This window comes from Cydia splendana, chromosome 8 (genome assembly GCF_910591565.1).
Source record: "Cydia splendana chromosome 8, ilCydSple1.2, whole genome shotgun sequence".
Taxonomy (NCBI): domain Eukaryota; kingdom Metazoa; phylum Arthropoda; class Insecta; order Lepidoptera; family Tortricidae; genus Cydia; species Cydia splendana.
In genome coordinates, this window is record NC_085967.1 from 2,235,299 (window position 1) to 2,250,341 (window position 15,043).

At 39.0% G+C, this 15,043-nt stretch overlaps 2 protein-coding genes across 11 annotated transcripts in view; one reads left to right on the forward strand and one right to left on the reverse strand.

Annotated features, from left to right (window-relative positions):
- LOC134792614 (disintegrin and metalloproteinase domain-containing protein 11) overlaps positions 1-6,465 on the reverse strand; it is a 721,926-nt gene extending 715,461 nt beyond the window's left edge. For 5 of the 10 annotated variants that reach the window (XM_063763852.1, XM_063763851.1, XM_063763850.1 and 2 more), the window contains exon 1: positions 6,204-6,464. The gene's annotated coding sequence lies outside the window, so the exon portion shown is untranslated. Of the gene's footprint in view, positions 1-6,203 lie in introns of all 10 variants that reach the window. The other 5 variants (XM_063763854.1, XM_063763849.1, XM_063763853.1 and 2 more) reach the window with 2 other exon arrangements.
- The window catches only part of LOC134792636 (large ribosomal subunit protein bL21m), a 155,267-nt gene that overhangs the window by 139,488 nt on the left and 736 nt on the right, over positions 1-15,043 (forward strand). The window lies entirely within an intron of this gene.

A 15,043-nucleotide genomic window follows, 5' to 3' on the forward strand; every position in this document is an offset into this window, starting at 1 on the left:
TTCCGCGATTTTTTCGTCTTTCTAGTGACGGAAACGGTTACTGCACTCGTAAATCGTGATGCGATAAAAGTCAGGCAGGTTTACGAGTTTCAACTTAAAGGGGCTTTATACAGTTGAGAGTACAACTAGCAACTATGCAGTTTTATGAGATGAACCAACAAATTATTTTAATGTATTTTTTATTATTCAATATTTAGCCAATTTTATTTCGGTTCGGGTTCCCACTTAGTGATTTTGCCCCACAACTCATTCGAATAATCAAACCGTGGAACGCGATGGCGGGATAAAATGAACTCCTTGAAGGCGTGGCCAGATACAGCACTGGGGGAAGCCTTTGCCCAGCAGTGAGACACGCCAGGCTCCAAATAATAAATAATAATAAAATTTCGGTAAATAAATAACAGAAGTCTTAGAAGGCACCTGCAAGCATAATGATCTACACAGACCCATTCTCTGTCATAAATTAATGTAATACTACACAGACCCATTCTCTGTCATAAATTAATGTAATGTAATATTGTGAGGAAAATACCAAAGAAATTCAAAGAAGTGTTATAAACTGAAATAAATGTCATATACTAAGAAAAAGTGACCAAGGCCTCCAAATACTATTGTATTTGTTCAAATACTTCACAGTATCAAAGAAGTGTTTATGTGAAGTTACCTGATATAGTCTATCCTATCATAAAATTGAAAAACCAGAACGGGATAAAAAACGAGGGAAGAAGCGAGATGGCGCCTTACAAATTTCTAAAAAAGTTTTTGACACGTTTCTCGAATACGACGCACGTATGATAAGAAAAAACTGTTCAAATCAATTATCTAAATATGGGAATAGAACTAGAACGTAAAAACTACCGCTTTCGACGCGTATTTAATTTACAAAAAGGAAAAGAAATTTTCATAACCATCTTTATTGTATGAACATTTTGATGAACATCGGCTATTTCTCGGCAACTCTCGGTTCGTTTCGTTTCGGTGTAAAGTAATCTAAATTATGTTTGTCATGTTGGTATACAGTTATTCCTACGTGTTTTTATACGAAGTAATATAAAAAGTGATGTCAACCTCAACCTTAGTGTACGCCCATACGAGTGACTTATGCCAAATATGACATCAATCAAATTAATATTATCATATTATTAATAATTTGTATTTTGTTGTTTTAAATTTATTTTGAGTTATATTATTCGGAGTCAATTTGAATTCACAGTCAATCAAGTCAAAAAGAAATTCGACTTCGGCAAACATTGCCATTCGTCCGGGGAACGGACTGCCGAGATAGGCCAGAAATACAAAGTGGATACGTTAATATGAAGTCCATCAGTTCAAGGGATGACTTTAGAGATAGGTATACTTAATCAATTTGGAAACTGTTTTCTCGCGTAATACGATACGACTCGACCAGGTAAGATTTTTCTTCTTACTGAAAGTCACCATCAGATATATCGGAGTGGATGAGGTATTCACAAATATCTGAAGTCTGAACAATGTAAATTATAATGTAACTTTAAAGTGCATGTTCAGATATTTTTGAGCGACCTTGGTGGCTACGATATATATCTAATGGCAACTACACATTCATGAAGCCAATGTACAGTCAGTATGAAATAGATCAGGCTAAAGTAGCCAAATATATCGTAATATAACTTTGTTGCCATAGAAATAAGGATGTGTTCCGATATATTTGGGTATTGGAGAGACCAAAGCGGCTTAGCTTCAGTGGCTCGGACACAGAGAGAATGGGAGAGGATCTTGCCGTGAAGAGAGCGTACTTGGGACAACGAAATGGGAGACACCCGATTGGACGTCCTAGGTACCGCAGAAACGACGTCGTTGCTCAAGACCTGCTCAACCTCGGCCATAGCGACTGGCGAGAGCTATCGCAAGACCGAGAAACATGGCGTGATCTGGTATCGGAGCCCAGGACTCTTTTTGGATCGTTGCGTCACCGTAGTAAGTATTGTTATGTCCAGAAAGGAAAATGGGGACTACCTACGTTTGTATGAAAAGGCGATATATGGGCGGTGGTCGTCCGAATTCGTCTTAAGGCGGAAATTAATCTAATGAACATTTTTGCTGACTGGACTGGGCTTATAAAAATAAATAATAATTTTAAAAAATACAATCCTGCCATCATTTTATCTTATCAAATGACATCATTTATTGAGAAATTTGCGAATTAATTTATAAATAACGGTTACAAATAAGAAGTCCCTATCACAGAGTTATGAACACTGGCAGGGTTGAATAGGTACATAATAATTTCGGTAATTAACGAAACATAAGACAAACTCTTTATTTCATTTACGCGAGCGGAGCCGCGGGCCCGCCTAGTCTCATATAAAAATAATGCAAATGTAGACAAAAAAACACATGGGTCAATCGTTCCGCTAATCCTAATGGAATGTTAATGTTAAGTCATCGCTTGCTTTTTTTACATCACACAGCTATACATATATATTACACAGCACTCAGGTATATGAGAGTATCTACATAAGGTATACAGACTATGACATATTGTATTTCACCTTAAGGGCAAAATTCTAATTTATGTAATTAGCGCTAATTAAACACATCGAGATTGGACATACGAAGCATATAATTGGTAGCATAATTACAAGGCAAACTAAACTTGTATAATAATTCAACTATATGTTGTTTAATATAAAGCCTCTATCATAATTAATCGCACAAACTTAAATTAAAATAGTTATTTACGATACAAGTGCGGAAAAGAGGAAATACGAAACGAGTGGCGATAAATTAAAACACGACCGAAGGGAGTGTTTTAAATCGACACGAGTTGCGAATTACCTATTCGCACGTGTATCGTACAACGTTTTACAGTACATATGGCCCTTTAAACTTTTGACATACGCACGAAAAGTTATTTTACGCACTAGTGCGGGAAAATAGGACCATGTGTACTGTAATAAATATTTTTTTACAAAAAATCACGACAGACTTTTTTTTTATACCACATCGGTGGCAAACAAGCTTACGGCCCGCCTCATGGTAAGCAGTCACCGTAGCCTATGGACGCCTGCAACTCCAGAGGTGTTACAAGCGCGTTGCCGACCTTTTAAAAACCTGTACACTCCTTTTTTGTAGAACCCCATACTGTAGAGTGTAGACCCTCGGGAAAACCTCGGAAGGGAGCTCATTCCACAGCCGGAGCGTCCGCGGGAGGAAATTCCTCTTAAATCGCACTTCCCACATAACTAACCAGTTTGGAAAATCGCGCCCCAATTTTTATCGAAAACGCCATAAGACTGATTTATTTTACGTCCCACACTTTTTATAAAAGGGATAAAAAATAAACTGCACGCGGCGAAAAGGGAAACTTTATGACACTTGGCGATACTCGTGTTATCTCGTCGTGTGGCGCCATCTATGGCGGGGCGGCGGAACTAAACAGGCCATTAATAAAAGTCGGCCGCTCTGCCATTTGAAAAGGAATCAATAAAGGACGATTAATCGTGTGTTTGAGATGTTTCCGATAATGCGTATTTTTTTAACGTAAAGTCATTGGCGTTTGAGTTGTATTTATGAAGTATTTTAAGCTAAGTGCGGGCATTGTAATATGTACAAATTTAGGTACTATACTTTCAATCTAGGCTTTCGTGTTTATGAAATGGCTTATGGATATACAATTTAAACCTAAATATTATGTATGTAGTCTAAACAAAAATATTCCATTTACATATTTTACAAGAAAAAAATAGGCTACAGAAAAGCCTGCTCAAAAAGAAAACAGCAACACGTTATTAGATTTTTCTTAAGCACAAGAGGAGTGAAAAAAAGTTTTTCTGATATTCATTATTTTATCTAATTTTTTCACTACACCTGAACGAACATTTCAATTTTCCGGATACCAACTTAGAAACTTAGAGAAAATTAACCAAGCAGGGAGTTTTTAAAATGTTAACAAATCATGCATAAGGTCTCTTTTGGAATACTCATTAGTCAAGAATTCTTAACCTTTTTTGCATTAAATCCTTCTCGACGGAAAAGATACACTGCACTGCAAATGATGTTAAAATGAGTTAAAGAGGAAAAGGGACGACCGTTTCTTCATACAAACGTAGTCCCATTTTCCTCTCTAGATATTGACATTATGGAAAATATGTTTACAGTTTTTGATGTATATTAACCATAGCTGGTTTTTTTGATTATTTGGTTACCTACAGGTAACAAAAGAATAAAAAGCGAAAAATAATTTTCAATCAAATTTTTAAACTAACTCTTATAATAATAAAAAATTCGAATAATATCAAACCGAGGGTACTCTGTTTTCTGGTACAGTCAGCTGTAAAAATATGAGTGTACAAATCGTCTAAAAATATGTCCCATAACTCTTATATCAGTGAATTAAGAATTAAGAACTATGGGACATATTTTTGAGTAAGTTTTCTACACCCATATTTTTACAGTTGACTGTACATCAAATTGTGTCAAAATATTTTCAATAAATGTTGATATCCAGAGAGGAAAATGAGGACTACTATTGAAAGGCGACTATACGTGGTCGTCAACTTCTTTTTAATAAAGTGTTCAGATCATTTTGGACAACTGGCCCGCTTAAACTTTTTCACGGACTGTACGAACGAAATCCACGTGTCAACACGTCTATTTTAGACGCATAGTGAAATTGATATGACCGAGGCACTTTCGTTGGCTGCAATTTATAGATTGTTTCAAGTTCGATTCTCGAACGGACCAATTTAGGAAATGGAGTTATATAAAAGTTCTTAGACTTCCGGATGAACTTTGTTTTTGTTTTATACAGGGTGGCCAAATAATAAGTGCATTGCCGTTGCCAGGGAGGTTTTGGGATTATACTGAGCAACTTTTACTATGGGACCAACCTCGAAATAGCGAAAAAAAATTTACCCTCCCATAGAAAATGGACCGGCCAAAATGTATGAAACAGCAAAAATTTTTTTCGCGATTTCAGGGTTGGTCCCATAGTAAAAGTTGCTCAGTATAATCCCAAAACATCCCTGGCAACGGGAATGCACTTATTTTTGGCCACCCTGTATATTATTCGCTCTAGATATTGTAGAGTAACACAGTTCGCGAAGTATCTTTCACACAGGCCAATTAAAACATGCACCTGACATCAAACCGATTAATCATATGGGATGATGATGATTGATATGATAAAAACTATCCTATGTCTTTCCTCAGGCCTGAAACTATCTCCATACCAAATTTCATCTTAATCGGTTCAGCTGTTTAAGCGGTAACAAACAGACAGAGTTACTTCTGCACTAATGATATAATTACTAATTAGTAGGTATTACGCATCGGCATCTATGGTCTAGGGGTACAGTAGTGCCTACGCCAAGTCAAAAACAAATGCACAGCCGAAACATCCTTTTCTTAAACCATTAAGGCCAGTTTCGATTGTACGTTTGTCAGGATTTGAAATTTAGACCCGAATACGATAACTTAAAAATATCATTTCTGTTAGGCAATTCCAATGATTGTGGGTTTTCGCAGTAGCAAAATCTTCTGTTCACGTAGTCCATAATATATTCCTTTATGATAAATTCATAGCTATGCCTCTATGTTTGACCATTTCTATGATTTTATTATAGAGTAAGGAGCAAAAAACAAATTCCATACACTTTTTTTAATGGGGACTACGTTTGCATGGAGCGGTGAACACGTGACTACGTCCCCTTTCCTCTTAAGACTGCTAAAACCGTCTCTTTCACGATTGGGCAACTGTCAAATCTGTCACACTGGTCACACATCCCAATCAGCTGACACTCAAACCGCGCAAACCCCACAAAATAATGCCATACACTTCCAAGAAACATACCAGAGGTTAGTCTAAACAAATAAGGTTCTACGAACTGAATTTATTATGTATCTCCGGGAAACCGTTTCATCAAATAGTCATTTCTCATTTACGTTGTGTGTAATGGATTCTTGATTAGCCGTGTGCTGTATATATAATCTATGACTGAAGCTATATTGATCATCTATATGAAATACTACGTTGATGCGAAGCTTGTGATGTGTATGAAAATAATCCTGATTTTAAAGAGGTTATGTATCTTTTTATCACCCTTAAGGAAAAGTCTTCACTCAAAAAGGTTATGCGAAGTATCTCCTTAACCTGCCGTTTTCAGGCTGACATCTCGTCAGCAGCCGAGCGCATGACAATAACACCCATGCTTACCACGTACCTATGAAAGCAGCATTCGCATTACAACCGGTACAGGTTCCCCAAGGCACATGATGAGTTGACCCTGTTACACACACATGTCACTGACCTCTGGTCTCTTCACAGCGCGGAAGCGCGTGCAGGCAGCATGGCCAGGCGATATCGACCGTGCGCCGGCTACCGCCGCCCAGCGACTGACGCGAGAACAGTGCGCGCGCAGGCTCCGGCGCTGCCCCTCCCCGCGCACCGCCTCGCCCCTCTCCCGCCCTGCGCCGGGGACGCCCGCCTCGCCGCACGGTGCTGAAAATTGTCCAAGTTTGCACCTCAGCGATTACCGTGTATGGGGGTTGGTAAACTTTCTTTTGGGGCTGAACGTAACTAATTGGAAAAATCGCAACCACAAAAAATGTAATAAAAGTAAGAAAACCAATGTTTCTAGCAAATTAAAGATGTACATGATAAAAAAACATTCCGTTTAGTAGTAGATTAAGACAGAAATATGACGTAAAATATTATGGTCCTTCGAACCGGATCATTGGTTAAGAAACTGTTACTTATAGTCTGTATCTTTAGGTATTTAAATAAAAGTAAACAAAATCTACCCTCAAATGGCTCCTTAAGCCAGTTGAGGGTAGATGAAAACATTACATGATCAAATAATATAGGTTAAAGTCAGGTCGTTCAGTGACAGATCCAGGCGGTTTTGTATTTGGTTGGTTAACCAATAAATGATAACTACCCGAAAATGTACAAATTATTTGTTTACTTTTATTTAAATACCTAAAGATACAGAGTATAGTTGTAAATAAAATCTATTTAAGGATATCCTCTTTTTTTTTATACCACATCGGTGGCAAACCAGCTTACGGCCCGCCTGATGGAAACAGTCACCGTAGCCTATGGACGCCTGCAACTCCAGAGGTGTTACAAGCGCGTATTTCATATGCTCATCGAGCATGTTTTACAAAAATAGCCCTTTTAAGCAAGCTCCCCTACCAGCCGGCGAGCCTCCGCTCCCGTGTTTGTTTTCGGCGGCGGTGGCGGCGCTCTCGGCACCGCGTGCCCGCCCGTCGCCATGACAACGCGCCCCAGACGCCGCCGAACTCGCCCGAGCATCTCCGGACTCTCCCGAACGCTCTCGGCCGGCCGGCGACCGACGTAGACCTGGATTTCGAAAATGGAACCTGGATAACGCTCACCGTTTGTTTTACTGGCCGCTCTGATTGGATGGAATGGTAGTAAGCGCGCTGTGATTGGTTGAAACTTGGGTTGAACAGGTTTTAAGCAACTTTAGTAAAGCAGTTTATGCTTCGATAAAATGGGATCAAACTCAAGTGGAATAAACATTTTACAAAAAGTTTCTAGTCAGACAACTCAGTTTAATGTTATAAAAGTAACCGTAAGACTGCCTATTTTAATTTATTGTTGTTACAAATGCGTTTCTTTTTCTGAAATCAAGCTAATACGGCCCGATTCGAACTTTAAGATACGTCACCAGGCGTGGCTCACGCCGCGATTTCGTCGGTTTGCTACAGGTAGCTAAAAGTACATCCGTTCCGCCCCAATTTTGGGGAAAGCCATAAGCCGCGCGTGGCGCTGTCGCCACCTAGCGGCCATATCTGTGCTGATCGTAACAGACGCGTTTTGTTAGAGAGTTAGTGTTCTGTACCTAGTACTATTATTTATTCTGTGACGTCACTTAATAGATCTAGAAACGATATGGATTAGATGTGTCAGTCTCAAATGTGACATTACTTCAAACAAAAACGTCACTTTTGACACTGACACATCTAATCCATATCGTTTCTAGATCTATTAATTGACGTATCATAAAGTTCGAATCGGGCAGATAGTCCTACTTGTCATCTTTTATTTCATTTCCTTTTTTTAACTCAAATTCTCTGGAAATTTTCGTATGTTGTAAGGTCTGTAATAATCTATGGAAGGTATACGATTTGATTTGATAACAAAATCAAAACGTACACAATATCGTTAAATCTGAATCGGCCTAAGTATTTATTTTAACGCATAATTTACTGCTAGCGGGTTCTCTGTTCGTAGTCGCTTTTCGCTACATACGGGGTTTCGCATCTTATTGGCTACGTAGCGCGTAGCAGACGCTGGGAATGACACAAAAAGCTATCAATGGCTACGCCGTAGCAACCGTAGCACGTCTACGCGTCGTAGCGCGCTATAATGCCCCTTCCGCTACCCGCTTGCCAAGCGATCCACAGCCGTATTCGAACAATGAGATACGTCAAATACTAGATATTGAAACGATATGGATTGGATATGTCAGTGTCAAAATTGATGTTTCTTCAAACAAAAACGACACTTTTGACACTGACATATCCAATCCATATCGTTTCAATATCTAGTATATGACGTATCTCATTGTTTGAATACGGGCCAGGGCCGGATTGCACAATAAATTTCAAGCTAATACTATTAGTGATTTTTACATACAAAATCACTAATCACTAATATTATTAGTTTGTATTTTATTATGCAATAGGCCTCAGGAGGGCAGCTTTCATTCCGATTATCAAAATGATTTAATTTATTAGGTATCATTCGCGTGTTCATATCGCTCGTACTTGTCTTACATATGTGTAATACATGTGTTATGTTACATATTGGCACTCGACAAAACAACAACCGGCGCGATTCGGGAAATGAATTAGAGATTAACTAGATACGATATAGTAAAGATATGTGACGTCCCAAGGTACCTTATGGCGGTTGGCGCTTACGCTACTATTAACACCGCTCCAATATTATTGCGGCGCTATGCGACGTAAGCGCCAGTCGCCATAAGGTACCTTTTGCCGTGGAACGTCACATATCTTTACTATTTCATATCTAGTGAATCTCTAATTCATTTCCCGAATCGCGGCGCCAGCCGCCATAAGGTACCTTTTGCCGTAGAACGTCACATATCTTTACTATATCGTATCTAGTTAATCTCTAATTCATTTCCCGAATCGAGCCGTATATGTGTCGTGATTAGCGCTGAATGGGTTAAGAATTGGACTGGCCCGCGCTCGCGTAGCAACAGTAATTTAAGGTGAGGACCACTTAACCCCCGATAACGAGGTTAGCGCTCACTTCGCGACCAAAAGTGGGCTCCAATTACTAACTTGTGGGGCTGCGGATGGTCCCTAAACAGACGAAACCATATTTTTACTGATGTAATGCATAATTGTTTTCCATCGTATTTTCTCGGAAACGTTCGTATTTGTCATGCTACGTCAGTCAACCTCTGAACTTTTTTACCGAGACTGACTGAAATAGCAAGACACGTTCGTACGTTTCCGTGAAAATACGATGGAAAATAATTATACACTTCATTCATTGGGGTTCTTCAAAAAAGGAGTGTACAGGTTCTTAAAAGGTCGGCAACACCTCTGGAGTTCCAGGCGTCCATAGGCTACGGTGACTGCTTACAATCAGGCGGGCCGTGTGCTTGTTTTCCACTGATGTGGTATAAATACACTACATCCGTAAGTACTAGGGGGCATATTTAATCGAAATAAGTTTTGTGATAAAAATTTCATTTTTGATACAAGCTTTTATCGCTGACTGTACTTTTCTTTCAACAGCATTTCAATAGACGACTAATACTGAAATATAACGTATCGGTATATAGCTCTACATAATGTACATACTTTAATTGTCCATAGCTCGCAGTTAATCGAGTAGCGGGTGAATATTTTTTAATTTAAAATAATACCTACATATCTGTTCCCTCTTTTTATATATAGATATATATATTATATTTTAAGTTAGTTTTATAATCCAAAAATCACAGTACAATATTTTTAAGTTTAATGTAGTATTTTTAAATTGTAAAGTGTTTTATGATAGATTAAAGGCTTTTTTATTTTTATTTTTATTTATTTTATATTTTATTTATTTATGTTCCCTCTTTACTTTAATTTTATCTTGGGCAAAAATACTTTCGTATGTCTGTCCAGCTGTATAATAGTAGATTGTACAACAAGGGCATAAAGTGACCCATTTTTACCCGAGGCAATTTTTTGGTCTGAGCGAAGCGAAGACCAAAATAGTAGACGAGGGTAAAAATTGACATTTATGCCCTTGTTGTACACTCTGCTTTTCACTTCGATTGCGAGGAAAATATACAAGAAATCAAATATTTTAGGTTATTTTAACGTATTTATTCAAGACTAAAGAAAATTGTTCTTGGGCCGGTCGGAGGCGCGGGGCACGCCGATCGGGAGAGCGCCGGTCGGGGACGCGCCGGCAGGGCTGGCACTTTGTATGGCAGAATTTGGACTTTATTGCTAAGTCAATAAGGGTCGTAATAGATGGGTTTACTTTATGCTCTAGAGCATAAAATGCGATTTTATGTTGTCTACGTACGACATAAAGGTGCACTTTTTGAGCATGATAAGTGAAAATTGTATTTAATGCGGCTCGATTCGGAAAATGAATTAGATTTCTACTAGACTTCAACAAGTTACGATACGGATAATTTAAAGATATTTGTAAGATATGTCAAATTTGACGTTTCCGCGATTCTGGAGGTCCTCTTGAACGATTTCGACAAGTTATGACTTAGATATCCAAGTCACATCTAGTCGATATCTAGTTAATCTCTATATCGTCTCAAGATCTTGTGATTATCTCGAAATCCGAATAGGGCTGATGTTCTTCTCTACATGCCACATTTCTCAACTGATTCTCGTTTGTGAGCAGAGGAGAGAGGGTTTACCTCGAAATTAGAAATTTCGCGATAATAATATTTTTATTGTCCAACCGTCTGTCAGTAGGCTTCATGTAAAAACCAGCATAAGTAAGTAATAATATTTTCTTATTCATGTCTTTTTAGGGTTCCGTACCCAAAGGGTAAAAACAGGACCGTATTACTAAGTCTCCACTGTCCCTCTGTCCGTCTGTCTGTCTGTCACCAGGCTATATCTCATGAACCGTGATTGAAATTTTCACAGATGTATTTCTGTTGCCGCTTTAACAACAAATACTAACAAGTACGGAACCCTCGGTGGGCGAGACCGAGTCGCACTTGTCCGGTTTTTTCTAAAGCTACGTCTCTGTTCGTTGTTTTTATAAATTGGAAAGTCTATGAAACGCTTAAACCAATTTTTAATCCAACATACCGATGGCAACAAAAAAAACTGGCCAAGTGCGAGTCGGACTCGCGTTCCAAAGGTTTCGTATAATAAGTCCGACTCACGCTTGACTGCACATTTCTAATAGATTTTCCTGTAATCTATAGGTAAAGAACTGTTTTGTGTATTTTTTCAAAATTTTAGACTCAGTAGTTTCAGAGAGATAAGGGGGGGGGGGGGGGGCTGGTCATTTTTTTAGCTATTTACTAAAATAACTTCTAACGTATGTATTTAAAAATTACAAAAATAATATATTTGATATTCTCAAGATGTTCTCGTTCATTTTATATATAACATGATATAGGTAGTTTTTAACTTTCTCATTTACTCACTGTATTTTATAACTTTCTTATTTACCTCCCAAAAGTGGCCCCCATGTTTAAAATTAATTTGCTTACGTTACATGTCCATCTTTGGGTCACTAATTTACATATGTGTACCAAATTTCAACTTAATTGGTCCAGTAGTTTCTGAGAAAATAGGCTGTGACAGACGGACAGACAGACAGATAGACAGACAGATAGACAGACAGACAGACAGACGCACGAGTGATCCTATAAGGGTTCCATTTTTTCCTTTTGAGGTACGGAACCCTAAAAATGAAACTCATCGCAATACACTCAGCCCATAAACGCCGCAGCAATTGATACGCGTTTCATAAACCTAGGCTTCTGGGCCACTTAGCGAAATGGCGTCTGTATTAATTTAATCTAGGCGCCATTGTAAGCCTGTGAAGCACTCCCACCAAATTAACCGCTTAAAACGGGATCAAAATGGAGGACAAAAACAATCGCTGTTGATGTATAATTTTTTATTTTACATATTATGAAATGGAACTTTATGCACGTTACCGAGGCTAATTCAAACTCACAGAATAAGTAATATATAATAGTAGGTACTATACCGTACAGAAAGGACACTTCCTAGAATACCGAAGTTTGACAACCGGTTCAGGGTCGAATCATGATATCCCTTTCTAACGGCACTATCCCTTTCGACTATTTAGGGTTGTCAAAATTCAAGTAATTATCTTATCTGTGGTCGTGCACGCAAAGGGACGTCAAGTTGTGTCAACCCTAATAATTGCTCGGAGCAATGCTGAGCCGAACGGAGCCGATATTGCCCGAAGTCAGGAGTGTCTCCCCATTGCGACATCAAAATGATGTCAGTCGCCCGTGCGTCTCGCTCGCACCAATACAAATGTACGGATAAGTATCTACGAGCGAAATCTATGCGCGACTGACATCATTTATATCATTTTAAAGCAGTGGTGGGCAAATACGGCCCGCGCGCCAAGTCCGGCCCGCGAAAGGATTTTATCTGGCCCGCCGGCGGTCCTGCGAAAAAATGTGTATATGACCATTATGAACAGCGATATAATAAAAAATTCGGGCAAGTGCGAGTCGGACTCGCGCACGAAGGGTTCCGTACCATATAAAAAAAAAACAAAAAAAAAAGCAAAAAAAAACGGTCACCCATCCAAGTACTGACCACTCCCGACGTTGCTTAACTTTGGTCAAAAATCACGTTTGTTGTATGGGAGCCCCATTTAAATCTTTATTTTATTCTGTTTTTAGTATTTGTTGTTATAGCGGCAACAGAAATACATCATCTGTGAAAATTTCAACTGTCTAGCTATCACGGTTCGTGAGATACAGCCTGGTGACAGACGGACGGACGGACGGACGGACGGACAGCGAAGTCTTAGTAATAGGGTCCCGTTTTACCCTTTGGGTACGGAACCCTAAAAATCAATTTTTGCTGTAAATCTGGCCCTCCTCTGAAATTCCTCCAAGTTTTGGCCCCTCATGAGGAAAATTTGCCCACCACTGTTTTAAAGTCACAATGTAAGTTTGAATTGGCCTCATACCGCATCCACTAATGGCTTCACCAAAACGTCACATGAGATTTGCAATACATCGCGGCATTTGGTCAATCGATTGAATTCGTTGCTCCTACTTTATTAGCCAATGTGTTACGTGTTGTTGTGGAGGGTCGGAAGTTTTGTGATGAGACCTGGTTCGCCGCACTCGCTGACAAGAGCCAAAAACGACAAGGTGTCTCAGTACCGGTTTCCGCAAACTTCTCTTGTCGGGCCTGTGGTAGACCATGTCGGTCTCGCATCGGTCTATTCAGCCACCAAAAACGATATTTCTCCGGTGTTACACCATAAATCGTCTGCAATAGACGAAAAGGCCTATGATGACTTAGCCAGTAGTCCGGTGGCCTACTGCGTGAAATTCTACCTGATAAAAAAATAGAAAATACCTACTCTGTAGGGGTAGCTGACTTTTAGTAGCTCATGGTCGGCCACGGCTTAACTTGGCAAATTTTGCGCAAATGGCAATAAAGTACCAAAATTCATCAAAAAAAACCTCATCGAAAAATAGAATGAAACTTGTATGGTAGGATAGTTAAAAAAAAGTGGTCGGCCAAATCCTAGGTTGGTAGATTCCTTGTGTCCGATCGAATTTGTGGTACCACGTGACAGCTACAATTTACAGAGAAGGGAGTGTTGATGGAGAGCATCTAACATACATCGCATGCAAGCACAAATGTGACAGAACAAAGAACAGCCTACCGCCAACATCGAAAAATAGAAAAAAGGGTAGATGAAAATATTACATGATCAAAAATAATGTAGGTTCAGTGACTGACAGGTTAACCAATAAATGATATAACTTCCCGAATATTTGCAAATTGTTTGTTTACTTTTGTTTAAATACCTAAGATACAGATATAAGTACAGAAACGTTTTCTATTAAGTATTCTAGTGAGAAATAAAGTGGATTCCAGACGGGATGATCAAACCGACCGATTTGATCAAGCCTAGACTGTATTGGTGGTTGTGCTATACTAACCCAAAAGAAACTAACTTGGCTTACCGGTGGTTTCCGGTATGCTGCTGGCAGATCCGAGGCCTCTGCTGGTGCTGGCGGCTTTCTTTATTAATAACTAGGAAACACTTAATAAGTTTGTTTTTTCTGAATATATTGGAAATTAAGATATAATTTCTTTCGCGATTCGGATGGCACTGAACTGATGCCAGTTATTGTTTTTTGTAGACGTTTTGTGTCACCGGCCAGTAGCCGCGCTACTTCAAAAGAGTTAGCATAGCATTTAGGTGGAATACTAAACAGCGTCAATCTCCAATTTAATCACCATCATCATTATCATTTATGGTATTTATGGCCCTCTAAATTAACCACAAATTAACAAAAATCTCCCCAAACGAAAATACTAGTGTCACAAATTGCTATTCTTGCGTCCGCACCTCCATTTAATCGATAATATCGGTTTGATATCAGTCATAATCGGCAGTTGAAATCGGCGCCTTAAGCCCAATCCAGTCGGGACAAGTTTTCGCCAATCTGATTAAATTGTCTGATCAAATCAGGCCGTGCGGTCGCAAACGCCAATTTGGCTCGTCGATTTCAACCACCGATTATGCCGATATTACCGATAAAAAGGAAGTGCGGACGCAAGAATACCAATTTGTGACACTAGTATTCGCGTTTGGGGGCATTTTTTAATTTAGAGCGGTCAAATGTCACCATAAATCTAAAATTGGAGATTGACGCCAATATCTTTTCTGATCAAATCAGTCGATTTGATCATCCCGTCTGGATTGGCTCCAATCGAACCGAATATTATACATGTCATATTTCTGAACGGAGCGCTAAAAATGTCAATTGTCAAACGCTATTTT